Below are 14,452 nucleotides of genomic sequence, written 5' to 3' on the forward strand. Positions count from 1 at the left end.
CTACAGTCCCATAGCAGGATTTAAAGTAGGTAGATTACACCATGTTCCTTTATAGTGGGGAATTGTATCCTGGAACACTGAGTTAGAATTATATTAATTATTTTTTCTTTAACAGTATTAAACATATTAGTTTGATTCTATTGAACCATTAGCCTTGTACTGAATATTCAAGTTACAACAGGTTTTTGGTTACTAGGTTTTCTAAACCGTAGGTCATAACCAGTTGAATGTTTAGGAACCATGTTATTGGGTTGTACTAGCATTTTTTTAAAAAGAAAAAAAATACAATAGGTAATAAAATACATTACTTGAACTAAGAGCAATATGAATCTTTTGTTTCCTCTGTGCGTGTATGTGTGTGTGTGTGTGTGTGTCTGTGTGTCTGTGTAGTCACATTCCAGTTCTAGATGTTGAATCAGGTCCATGGAGCAAAAATCAGTTCGCTGAAAGTGAATTTGCCCCAAGCCAGTTCACCAAAAATCAATTCCACAAATAATCTATTCACTGACACATCAGTTTATTTCTCTTACTGGAAATATTTCTCACATTCTAGTTTCCTTTAGCTACAGATTTATTAGACTTGTCAAACGACTATCAATTTTGGCCACCACTCTCACAATTTAGATTCTTCTGTCCGTTCCTTCCCCTGACCATGTGGATGGCTCTTGTAGTAACACAACTGCAATCAATTTTCTAACAAATTTTAGCACATTTATTCCCCAATAATTAATTTTAAAAATCTTTAAAATAATATCATTAACCAATGTTACCCCAATACATTTAATTTAAATTTTTTATTTTAAAAATTATATTTTTTAAATTTCAGCAAATTTGTCATTTAGCAAACTGACTTATAGCAAACTGACCTGTGACCTGCTCTTATAGCAAACTGACCCTCTCTCCTTAGGAAATACATTTTCAACCATTTTCATTCATAAAGGCCTCTCTGTTCTCTGGTCTCTTGTACATTTTCGCTTTGAATCACACTGTACATTATGATATGCTATTCTCTAATTCTTTATACCACATAATAGTACCATAATATGTGGGTATAAACTATGATATATGTATACCATATGTATGTGTGTGACTGCAAACTTTGGAGTAAGACTGTCTGGGTTTGAATCTGACTCTGCAACTTAGTAACTGTGTGACCTTGAACAAATTACTAAATCTTCCTGCACATTGCTTTCCTGATTTATGAAACGAGCGTAATAAAGGTACCTACTTTGTGGGGGCAGTGAGAGGAGTGAATAAATTAAAATATGTAAAGTACTTAAAATAGTGTCCGGAACACAAAAACTACTGTATAAGTGTTAGTTATTATATGTCTATATAAAATAGCATATATAAACAACTTGTAAATAAAGTAACTTTAGAATTACAGATTTGAATTTCTTTTTACTTATCAGCTATTAATATTCAAAGTCTAATGTCATCTATTAAACAAGAACAGTTTATAGAAAAATTACTATATCCCCAGCTATGTGGTACTGAGGGGGCAAAAGTGGTATAAAACGAAGGAGTTTACAGTATAGTAAAAACAATACTGACATGAAGCAGTTCATGCGAATGACAGCCTTGTACAAATAAAGTGCTAAATTCTACAGTTACATAATTAGAAAACAGTGCAGTATATAATAATGTGTTAATTGTAGGAGATGGACAATGTGTGCAATATAATATTAATTATATTAATTATAATATAATTTTAATATAATTATATTATGTTGTAATATAATTATAATAAATTATAATTTTCTCTAAGTACACACTATTCTCTTAATAAACCAACTTGAGATTGGCACCTTAGTGTCTCTCCTCCACAGCAAGCCCTAAGCCTTTTCTAGTTTTTCTTTAAAAAATTTTTCTTTCAATTTTCTCCCACTTTTTATCCATTTCCATCCTCTCTCTACTAGAGTTCAGTTGTTCCTGGATTATTGCAATTGTTTTCTGGGTGATTTTCCCAGCTCCTCACCCCTTCTCCTCTTTCTTTTTTCTTCCTTCCTCCCTCCCTCTTTTCCTTCCTTCCTTTCTTTTTCTTTCTCTTTTTTTTTTTTTTTAGTTTTATAAATAAAATTAGTTTAAGGACTCAAATAGTTTAATAAATTTTTATGAAAAACAATGGTTCCCTGCCTTCCTTCCCACTATTCTCCCCTTATTAAACAATTGTCACCTTCTTTATCTGCTTATTTTTATGTTTATCTTCACGTTTCTTTTAGCAGGCTTTATTACCACTTCTTGATTATTCAGGTTAGGAATTCTCTGATGTCTTTCCACCAGAATAGAAGAGGATTTAATTCCCTTTCTTTCTTTTATCCTCATCATACAGACCCTATCCTCCCAGCAGAGTTAAATTATAATTTGGGTTATCTAAGAATTCAGTGTTTATGTTATTATGGTCATTATTCACAGTTAATCTATTTTTAAAAAATTGTTTTCTCCGAAGGTAGTGTAAGTTGTTGTTGTTATTATGTTTGGGGCTCCTAAATATCTTAATCCAGTTCTGCTCCTCAGAGATAGTTATTAATTTATCTTTTAGAAGCTCAGGATTTACCTTCAACCACTATATACACAGAAGTTTTGTTCCCGGGAATGTATATTCATCAAGATTATCCCTGCAATGCAACATTTCCTTTCAAATGTTAACGTCCGGTGTCTTGCACTCCTCTGGAGGATCTAGTAAGAAAGCAACTTCATGCATTTCAATCCTCAGAATTCCCAGGTGGCCGACACCTGCAAATGTCCTCCTTTGTCCATAAGTGAACCCCCTGGGGTACTTTGTAATTCAGGCCTCACAATGAACCTGCCATCAAAGAATCCCATCAAACGTGCTCTTGTTGGTCTTTTCCTTAAACCTCTTACTTGTGCTGGTGACTACTCTTATCGCATAACATGCCACAGTAGCCACCTGAAAATCTCTGCTTATGTTCTTACCTTCTCCCCATCTAGCCTATCAGAAGATTGGCTGACCCTTTGTTAATTCCTCTGGTGGGAGATAAAAAATTTGTTTTGCTGCAAGTTTTATTGCACTGAGATTGTGGAACTCCCCCCACTCCCAGCCAGGCTAATACTTGAGCACCTTTCCAATAGATATGATTTAAACATTTGGTCAATATTCATCTAGTGGGAATGTAGAACAAACAATGCTCTACTAATAAAAACTGAATACCTCAGTTTATTTTCAAAATACTAAGAGTATTCAAAAGTGGTATAATACAATATTTATTACGTGCATTAATAGCAGGTTATCTTATTTGGACTTGTCAGTCATGTCAGTTTTCTGTCACTTTTACTTGAATAGCCTTGGTCATTTACGTTTGCTACGGATAAGTGGACATTGTTACAAACTCTGTTCAAAATAGACACGGGGGTCCTTTCCACACACCACAACTTTTATATTAGCAGAACGTGATCCACTTTTTTCGGCTTCTTGTCAGCTTTTATGGAAAGTCTTTTTGTTATTTTTCTAAACAGATAATTTCTTTAGATATATATTATATGGTTTAAATTTAAGAAAATAAATCAGTTACAAAGACAACTATTAATAAAGTATTCTATTTGAATTCCCCACCAAAAAGAAAAAGAAGGGAAGGAAGGAAGGAAGGAAGGAAGGAAGGAAGGAAGGAAGGAAGGAAGGAAGGAAGGAAATAAGTCAGTTTCTCATTCCAAGTAAATCCACTCATTTTGTATCACTTGCTTTCAGAATTTTAGCTGACAGTCACAGAAGGTGTCTGGCAGCCACTGGCCACTGGCCACTGGTCTCAGGGTTTGTGCTGTGGTGGCATCAGGGAACCTGTGCTCCTTGGGACATAAAAATAGTCAACAGAAATAGTCTAATGCCTGGTGAGAAAAAAATTTTTGTTTATAAATTAAAATTTACACTCTACCTAATTGGAGAGCGAAACCAAGTGTATATTTTGTAAATTATGAAAGGAGTTGTGTGTGGAAAATTTATGTGGAAAAAGTTAAAATATATCTATATCTCACAATTATCATTTGTATAAATTAAGAATATACATATATTCTTAATATATATATGTGTGTGTATATATATATATACATATCTATAGCTAAAACTATAAAACATAGGTGTATGTTCTATAGTTTTTTTTTTAAGTGAGGCAACCCTTGGTTGACCTCACAGATTGCAAGGACCTTATCAGCTTACAATCCCTTATTTTTTATTTTTTACGCTTATAACACCTATAGGCGTAAAAAAATTACATTTATTTCAATAGCAAGTGCGAATACACCAAATCAGTTCACAAATTTTCAAGATGCAGCTTAAGTATAATAAAAACTTGTTTTTCAGAGGTGGCTCCATGGCGTAGTGGTTAGCACATCTGCTTTACACACAGAAGGTCCTAGGTTTGCACCCCAAGTGCTCCAGGCCCCAGGTGCAGGTGTGTCAGGCTAGGGCGGGGGAGGAGACACCCTACCTTCAGAGATCCAGTTCTTAAGGGGAGACAGTAACATTCAGGTCAAGGGTGGAAGTGTGGGGGGAGGGAGGAATTAAAAGAGGGGGAAATAAAAAATCCTGATTTTCAAAAATTAAACAGTAAATGGCAGAAATAAAGCTTCATTTTAAAAAAATTCAAGAAACTTGAAAACATTTAAACTAAAATACTCCATTTACATCAATTCAGAATTGCTTTAATTTATAGATGCCAGTAGTACACTGGGACCTGAAAGGACTTCTTAAAGAAAATCACCCCAGCTCCAGACAAGAATGGAAATTCTTGGTGTTGTCTATTCTTGATTTTGCATCCCCACTCATATTGCATCAGATGATGTCATTCAACCCATATTTTGATCTTTAAGCAAATTCTAAAAAATGTTTAAAGTTCAAGATGAGGCCAACATCCACTATTAAGAGTTTTTGAAATGGCCACTATATATTTTAAAGAATTAAAGACCAATTTCAATTTTAGGCCCACAGTATTACTGAGGGAAAGACATAAATTAATCCTTCTTCCATTTACTTTATGTAAACCTTTCTGTAAAGTTAAGAACATGGCCTTTAAAATGTCCTTACTTATTTCTACATATACGAAACTTGAATGGAAAGTAGAAAAAGTTCCCACTAGAAAGATAAAGGTTATTTTTTTTTCATCGTTTAACTGCCAAGACACATGTTTATTTCTACTCCCTAGAAGCAATGTTAACTACTAGTTTTAATTCAGGAAAAATATGTATCTTCAAGAAGGTTTACATATTTATTCAGTCTTTTTCTCAATCTTCTTCATCTTTTTAGTGTAGGCAATAAATTGAGAGTCTGTTCCAAAAATCCTATCCCACCATGTGAATGTTGAAGCATAGTTGCTAATGAAGGTCATGTGGTGAAAATCACGATGCCAGGAACCATCATAAAAAGGCATGAGATTTAAAGGGTTGAGAGGAATATCCTAACCACTGTGGACATCAATAGTTCCTAGCAAATGAATGGCCATCCATGCCCAAAGAACTATATGATCACATAAAAGAATAATTCCAATGAAAAATCCAGTTCCAAGAATTAGAGTTTCCAGGGGATGTGCATATTCAGCTTCCATCCCAAATGGAGCCTGAAACTCATGATGACTTTCATGAATATATTTATATATTCTTTTGTCGTGTAAGAGTCTATGTACGAAATAGTGCCAGGTACCTTTAATCATCGCACAACCAGGGCATCTTGCCAAAAGCCTATACCATCTTGGCATTCTTTCCCAATCCTAACGAATGTTGAAATACTCTAAAATAAGTTCCACAAATCAAAGGAAGATGGATACAAAAGGATTAAAGGGAAGTACTTAAAAGCATTTCCTTTGGACTTCCCATGTTTCTGGTTTATCCTTCTGAATTTTATACTTTTTCATGTAAAGTATAAATTGAAACAAAAATCCAGGTAAACTGAGCAAGAAATAAAGGGCCTCATAAACTATCAGGGATCCCCATATTGCAATCTAGAACTTTGTATAATTATCTAACATATAGTTCCAAGCATTTTTCAATGGTTTTTGCAGAGGATTCTCAGCTAAAGGTAAAACTGCATAATCCACAGTCAAGGATGCTGAACCAAAGATGCTGACACTTTCATTTATTGCCATTTTTCAAATCTCTGCAGACAGCTTTATAATTCTAAGAAATTCTCTTCCTGACCCCTCACCTGGATGATTGTGTGGAGACTGTTTTATAATCATTTTTTAGATATGGCATCAAAAGTACAAGCAACAACAACAACAAAATAGACAAATTGAACTTCATCAAAATGAAAACTTTTGTGTTTCATGGGACATTATCAAGAAATTTTAAAAAAAAAAAATCCTGATAAGTAATTTGTATCTAGAAAATATAAAGAATTCTTTTAACACAATAATAAAAGACAACCAAATGTAAAAATGGGCAAAGTATTAGAATAAACATTTCTCCAAAGAAGATATACACCAAAAGCCACATACTGTATGATTCTCCTTAGTAAAATGTCGAAAAGAGACACATCCATAGAGACAGAAAGCAGATTAGTGGTTGGTTGCCAGGAGCTGGGCAGAGGGGGTTTGCAGAGTAACTACTTAATGGGTACAGAGTTTCATTGGGAATGATAAAATTGATTCTGGTGATGGTTGCACAACTGTGAATATACTAAAAACTATTGAATTGTACACATTAAACTAGTGAATTGTATGGTGTATGAATTATATCTTGATAAAGCAGTTACAAAAAATACATGCAGACAAAATGATATCTGTTTTGTAAAAACACATGCAAATGTAATCATACATGTTAAACACATCAAATACATCAGAATGGCTATCTATGAGGGAAGAGAGAAAAGGGAGTGAAACATGGGTATAAAGGGTATAAGTAAATGCAAAATTTAAAAAGAAAGAGGGAGAGAGAGGGGCATTGCACCATCTTTGATAGCGTATCATCAACTGAGGTGTACGATTATCTCAGCCTTCTATATCTGTGTTTAAAAAGAGAAAAGACAAAAATTTCAATTAAGTTTAATTGCACAATATTTTCAATATTTTGAGTGGTAGATGTTTTCGGTCTCCCCAGAGACTGACTCCTTGAAGACATATAAATAGCCAAATAGTTTTGACTTAGTGTTGTCTTAACATCAGAGCGAGGGAACTCTCTTGCCTAACTGGTCTGCGGCTTGCTTGTCCTTCAGTGTTTCTTGGTTAAATCATGAAATTTTCACATACAAAGTTTTCTTCTGCAATGATTTTTTTTCTTTTATGAAAGCATTATGTTTTAGAGTTTATACCACTGACCATGTATTGCTTCTGTCTGCTTTGTATTGTTTTCTTATGTTGCAATTTATGTTTTAATGTACTTAAGCCTTTTCTTCCTTGCTAAATTATAAATCTCTTCAAGGCAAAAACCTTACTTTATGCTTTTTATATTCCCCGTAGTAACTGTAAAGATTTTTTTTCATATAACGGGGACTCAGTAACATTGATTAATTGACAAGTTGGTTGATAGAGTTCTTGGATATACTAAACTGATTTGGAGTCTCAAAAAAAAGAAAAGGAAAGTTTTTCATAAAGGTCTCAAGTGGTATTTCCTACTGTAGTATTGCATGTGATTCCTTTAGTGCTTTTTTTTAAATCAGTATATTGACCTTTTAGATTTATGTGAATTTATGTGAATATATACGTTCTAATATCTTTATGTAACTTGAAAACAGGTGACTTATGATTTGCAACATAACAACTGAACGTTTCACCCACAATTTCATTGGGTACAATGCAGAATATCACAGAGAGACAGTCTCTGCTCTCAAAAAGATAGCTGAAACAAGTTTATAAAAATATAAAGCCCTTTGGTAAGATTGCATGGGCTTAAAATTAATTGGTTTAAAGCCATACTCGTAGTTACAATTAACCTTTTAGAACCCTAAATGAGCATATTTTTACATGACCTTTATTTGCAGAGATCTGTAGCATTGGCTGGGAAAGGCATTTCGGCAATCTTATTTTAGTCATTGCACCATATCAAACACAACAAAAGCTGTCCTGAAGCTGAAGAGTACAGTCTTTTCAAAAAGGGTTCATGCAGTGTATTGAGAAGGTCGTAGGTCCAAATTCCACTGATGTCTTACATTCTAGTTTTGTGGCAGAGGAAGAGAGAGTGTAAATGAACATTTCAAAGTTAGGCTTCAGCCATGTGGGGCTATTCATTCAATTACTTGAGTGTCTGCTATTTCAGACTAAAATCTGAGTCCAGAAACCAGTGAGAAAACTTAGAAGCCCTAGTAGCTTTCTCTGTCACTTAGATTAAAATAGGGCTCGTTTCCTTAACGAGCCCTTTAGCTTTATTGATAGCTGAGGCAGTGCAGGACTACTCAAAAGATTATGATATGCTCAAAGCATCAACAAAGTAAGGGCACCCTCTCCCTAAAAATAAAGTTAACTTTGACATACTTTTCTAGAATTTTAGAAATTCTGAAATATAGAAAATATAGAAATATAGAAAGAAACTCTTAATTTCAGCATGCATGGAAGTTTTGTGTCATAATAAAATTTTGAATTACCAATGGAGTGGGAGGACTCCGTAATCTTTTCAATGTTTATGATCACCAAAGGGCCCTGCTGCAAGAAGGCACACATTATATATAGAAAGTCAAGTGAAAAATTTCTAACTCCCCACACATAAATTGGACAATCTAATTTCTGCAGGTGAAATTAAGATAATATTTTTTAAAGATTTTTATTAAAATGTAGCTAACATATGATATTATATTAATTTCAGGTGTACACAATGGTTAGTCAACATATCTATATCTAAAGAAGGGATCACCATAAGTTCAACAACCATTTGACACCACACGCTATCACAATATTATTGACTGTATTTCCCATGCAGTACATTCATCCTCATGACTTACTTGTTCTATACCTGGAAATTTGAATCTCTTATTCCCCTTCACCTTCTCCTTTTTTTAATTTTTCAATTACAATTGATATTCAATATTATTTCATATTATTTCAAGTCTACTAAGATAACATTTTAGAAGCTGGGCACATGGGAACTTTGTCCTACCAGAAAGAAATCAGTTGGAATTATGGCCTAAGATGTGCCTGAAAGCCAGTTATCCTGTTTCAAATATCGAATGTCTAAGTAAGTCACTTAAGTCCTCTAAGAAAACACTGAACAGCCAATTCCGGGTTTATTTAACCAGTGCATTCTAGATGGGGATAAATCATGGTCTTCTTTTTTCCCTTATAGCCTTCAAGTTCATTTCTACATAAGATAAAGATATAGAAAATTCTTTTTTGAATTTTAAAAAAGAATTCAAAACCACTTTGAAGTGTTTTATTTATACATTTTTTTGTTTTCACAATTTTATATTTGATATCATAGTGACAATTGAGAAAAATAAAGTTTGTTACTTTTTATTATTAGTTTAAAAACTATTTTTTATGATTTAATATTATATTAGTTTAAGGTAGTTTGACATTTATATAACTTACAAAGTGATCCCCTGACAAGTCCAGTACCCACCTGGCACCTTACATAGTTATTATAATACTATTGACTACTTTCTCTATCCTGTATTTTACATCCCTGTGACTATTTTGTAACTGCCAGTTTGTACTTCCTAATCCTTTCATTTTTTTATTATCAGTTTTTAAGGAATACTTTTCTCATATGTGCTTAAGGAATGTTAATTTAGCTGATGACTTAAAAATTTGAAGAACACAGAAATAAATAAAGCTTATAAATATTGTTTTTTACATTATTAAATTATATAAAATTATGAAAATTGGTGGCAACAGTAGAGATTTAGATACTCACTAACCAGTTTCAACATGTGCTGACATTTTGCTGCTCTTGCCTTAAATTCCTTTTAAGAAATAAAATATAACAGGTAAAGATGAAAACTTCTCTTCCTTATTTCTTTCCCTGAGCCTCAAAGGTGATCACCATTCTGAAGTAGGTCTATATTTTTATGCTCTTAACTACATGTGTTTGTATCCATAAACAAAATATAATATTGTTTCATGGTTTATAAAAATGTGTATAAGTCTATCTTGACACATTGCTTTTGAGATTTGTTGGTTTTCAGATTTAATCATGTTGGTGCATTTAGAACGATCTCATTTATTCGAAGATGTTCATGTGCTACTGGGTAAATATATTTCAATTTTTTTTTTTTATCTATTGGTCTGTTAGTAAACATTTAGATCGCTTCCAAATTTTTTCTAAATTAAAGAATGTTACTTGAAATACCCTTGTATAGATTTCCAGTGGAGATGTGAGAGTGGGAATCTAGATAAATTCCTAGAAGTAGAATTGCTAGTTTGTAAGACATGTGCATTTCTTATTTTACTAGATATTGTCAAATTTTTTAATTTGGGGTACGTAATTCCCCACATACTCCTCAATGTTTGTGTTATTAGACTTTTAATTTCCTGCCAATCTTTTCTGTATAAAATATTGTTTCATATTATTTTCCTTTGTTGATGAGAAAGAGAATCTTTTCATATATTTATTGATCATTCTTATGTGAATGATCTATTTTTATCTTTTGCCCATTTGAAAAAATAGTCTTTTTCAAGTTGATTTGCATGATTCTAGGAAATTTGCACTAGGGATACTGGATCTTAAAAATTTTACATTACACTTGACACTAACAACAAAATAAAATGCTTTAAAAAAGATAGATTTCGTTGAACAGCTAAAAAAAATTTTGACTTTGCATGTATCTTCTCTTGGTAGGTGATTTGTCTTTTAATTTTCTATATGGCATCTCTTATTGCCTAGACACTTAATTTTGATGTGATTAAATTTTTAAAAAAGTTTTTAAAGTTTTATTTTTCATACTTATACTTTTAATCAGCACAGATTTAAATCTGTGAACTTGTGAGGTAAGACCTAATTTATTGTTCCTAATTTATTTAGGCTTACTTTACTATTTCATACGGATAGCTATCAGACTAGTATACCCTTTACTATGTAATACAGCAAGTTCTCATAGACACTGGTTCTATTTTTGAACTTGTTAATCTGCTCCAATAATCAATCTATTTATTTATGAATCACACCTGTTTATAAGTTTAATATCCAAGAGGATTAATATCCCTATCCTTATTCTTCTTCAAAATCTTGAATATGCTTGCATTTTATTCTAGCTTCTCCTCTTCCCATAAAAATACCTGTTGAGATTTGGGGTTAACATTGAATTTCTAGAACAATTTGGAAGAGAATTGACCTCTCTATTTTATTGCATCTTTCCATTCATGAGATGATATATAGTTTCGTTTACTTGATATATATGTATATATTCATGAGATGATAAATACTTTCCATTCATGAGATGATATATATATTCATGAGATGATATATACTTTCCATTCATGAGATAATATATACTTTCTCCTCATATGCAAAATGAAGACTAATAATAGTACCTACCTCAAAATTTTTTGGAGAGATTAAGAATGTTAATTCACAAAATATACTTAGAATAGTGCATAGCACCTAGAAAGCACTCAATATTATTATTAGTGCTGGGATTTTAGGAGATATGAAATAAGTCCCCCCTCTTCCCTCCCAGATTGCTCTATAGGAAATGAATAAATGGCAATCAAGATATTACTTTTGTTATTGATAAAAATGGTTATCAATAACATGTTGCTGTAGATCTGTAAAGACATGGTTTGCTAACATTCCTCTACTCTCCTCCTCATACAATGGAAAAGACCTTGGGATGTAGGGAAGGTTTGGGCTTGCAAAGTAGACACACCATTCATCTTTGTTACTTCGCGTCAGCTAAAGTTATGATGGACAAGAAAAGAGGGTAAATCTCCACTGCTTGGAGCAGTTTAATAGGTTACCTCCATCGAGCAGAGAAAATGGTACCCACGAATATCAGACTTAGCATCTCTCTATCAAAAACTCACTTAAGGACTATGAAGAAAGTCCTAAAGTGTTACCATAGGGAAAGTTACCACTGGAAAGTATGGTGGAAGATTTCCACCAAATATTTAAGTCTTCATTTGTCTTAAATAGATGTTTATAATTTCCTCCATAAAGGTTTTATACATTTTTTCTAGAAAAAAATACCATTTTTCTAAGAATTTAAATTTTCCACCTTAAAGTATCCCATAGAATCTCTTACAATTTAAAAAATCTCTACTATATCTGTAGTGAATTTTTTTTTTCCATTCTTAGTTTACATTTGGGTTTTATTCTTAGTCATAACAGGAGATTTTTAATTTTTTACTCTTTTTAAAGAAATTTTAAACACCTAAAATTTAGTTTTATTCATAGTCTCTTTTGTTTTCTGTTATTATTTATTCTTACCCAAATTACTTTCTTCCTTCTATTTCTTTGGGATTAGTCCGTCATTCTTTTCCTACTATCTTGAGTTGAAAACTAGTTCATTTGTTTTCAATTTTCTCCTAACAAATGCATTTGAGTTTATGCATTTTCTCATGCCGGCTTTATCTTTATCCTACATGTTTTTTCTTACGTTTTATTTTATAACAAGTTTATTGAGGTATATATCATACACCATAAAATTAACAATTTAAAAGTATAAAATTCAATAGTTTTTAGTATACTCACAAAATTATGTAACCAGTACCACTGTCTAATTTTAAAACATTTTTATCACTCCCTAACAAAACCCTATGTTGATTAGCAGTCAGTCTCTATTCTTCCCCACCCTCAGTTCCTGACAACCACTAATCTACTTTCTCTCTCTATGGATTTACTTTTTCTGAAGATTTCACATCAGTGGAATCATGCAATATGTGGTTTTGTGGCTAAATTCTTTCACTTAGCATGTTTTCAAATTTTATCCATGTCGTAGTATGTATCAGTATTTCATTCCTTTTTTATTGTTAAATAATATTCCACTTTTATTAATTCACTTGTTCATGGACATTTGAGTTGTTTCATCTTTAGCTATTATGAATAATGCTGCTGCGAACTTTCATGTAAAATTTCTTGTGTGAACATATATTTTCAATTCTCATAGTTCTTTACCTAGGAGTGGAATTTCAGGGTCATATGGTAACTCTCTGTTTGAAATTTTGAGGAACTGGCAAAATAGTTTCCAAAATAGTTGCATTATTTTACATTCCTACCCTAAATGTATGAGGGTTCTAATTTCTCCACATCATCATCAACACTTACTGTTATCAGTTTTTAAAATTATAGCTGTCTGAGTGGGTATAAAGAGGTATTTCATCATGATTTTGGTTTGCCTTTCTCTAATGTCTAATGTTGTTGAGCATCTTTTGTCATGCTTATTGGTCATTTGTTTATTGTCTTTGAAGAAATGTCTATTTTGTTCCTTTACTCATTTTTTAATTGGGTGGTCATTTTATTGTGGAATTGTTAGAAATTCTGAGTTCAATTTCCTGAGTTCGTTCCTGAGTTCAATTTCTTTGGCTCCTTCAGCCAAGGTCTTTTGGATGATAGACTCTTCTTGTTTGAAAAGTATCATTTTTTCACACTTATATTTTCTCCCTCTATCTTCTGGTGACAGTCTGCTCCCCCAGGGCTGTGGAAGCATCCCTGCAAGGAAGTTTCATGTTTGCTTCTGCTGGCCCCAGAGGGTTTCAGGTGTTTCACTTTGGGGTCTTTGCATTCATCAGTGGTGTTAAAACAGATTCCACATTCATGCATGCCCAGCTAGGAACCAAAAATCTACACAATCCCTCTTTTTGCTACTCAGAGCCAGCTTCCTTGGGCAGAGGGCAAAGTTTTTCTAATCCTCCTTTACTAAGGGGGTCCCAACTTTATGAAGTTCCCTACCTCATGAGAGCCCAGGACACATCTCTGTCTCCATGTAGGCTTTAAATCCCACCCCTGGGACATAGTATTGCCCTTGCTTACTGTTCTGCCTATGAATTTGCACATGCACATCGCCATCTGCATAGGAGTCACCTGAGAACTCACTGAAGTGAAGGATCTCAGGCCCCACCCCAGATCTTCTGAGTCAGAATCTGCTTTTTAACACCGTCCTCAGTTGGTTCAAATACAAATGAAGGTGAGAGTTTTGAGATTCTACATTTCTACGATGTTCTTAGGTGATGCTGATGCTGCTCTACTGGACCACTTAAGTAGAAGTACTCTCTACACTTTAAAATGAATAATACCTTTGAGAAGTATTACCTCTGCTAAATAGTTCAGTAGTGATCCAATTCAGTAAAGCTATATCAGCACTACAATGGACATTATCTTGAAGAGGGAAAAAATAAAGACAGACAAGCACAGCTCTCAGAGAGGGAAATAATGAGTTTAATAGGCAGTGTTATAGAACAATGGTAATTGTATTCGATTGCTATGAGAAAGCTCTAAAGAACAACACTAATCAGCCTAAATCAAAATATATATTATATGTAATATGTATATATAGGTAATATTCATATGTAATTATATTACATATAATTATAACAAAGAAAGTCCAGAATTCAACTTTTATAAAACCATCTTTCATTTGAAA

At 32.9% G+C, this 14,452-nt stretch overlaps 1 pseudogene across 1 annotated transcript; it reads right to left on the reverse strand.

The window, feature by feature from the left end:
• Positions 1-5,219: 5,219 nt before the first annotated feature.
• On the reverse strand, positions 5,220-6,119 carry LOC102880927 (annotated as a pseudogene). The gene has a single exon (XR_001516938.1). The product of XR_001516938.1 is annotated as a methylsterol monooxygenase 1 pseudogene (transcript).
• Between the last annotated feature and the right edge of the window lie 8,333 nt (positions 6,120-14,452).

Source organism: Pteropus alecto, unplaced genomic scaffold (assembly GCF_000325575.1).
Source record: "Pteropus alecto unplaced genomic scaffold, ASM32557v1 scaffold73, whole genome shotgun sequence".
In the NCBI taxonomy this organism is placed as follows: domain Eukaryota; kingdom Metazoa; phylum Chordata; class Mammalia; order Chiroptera; family Pteropodidae; genus Pteropus; species Pteropus alecto.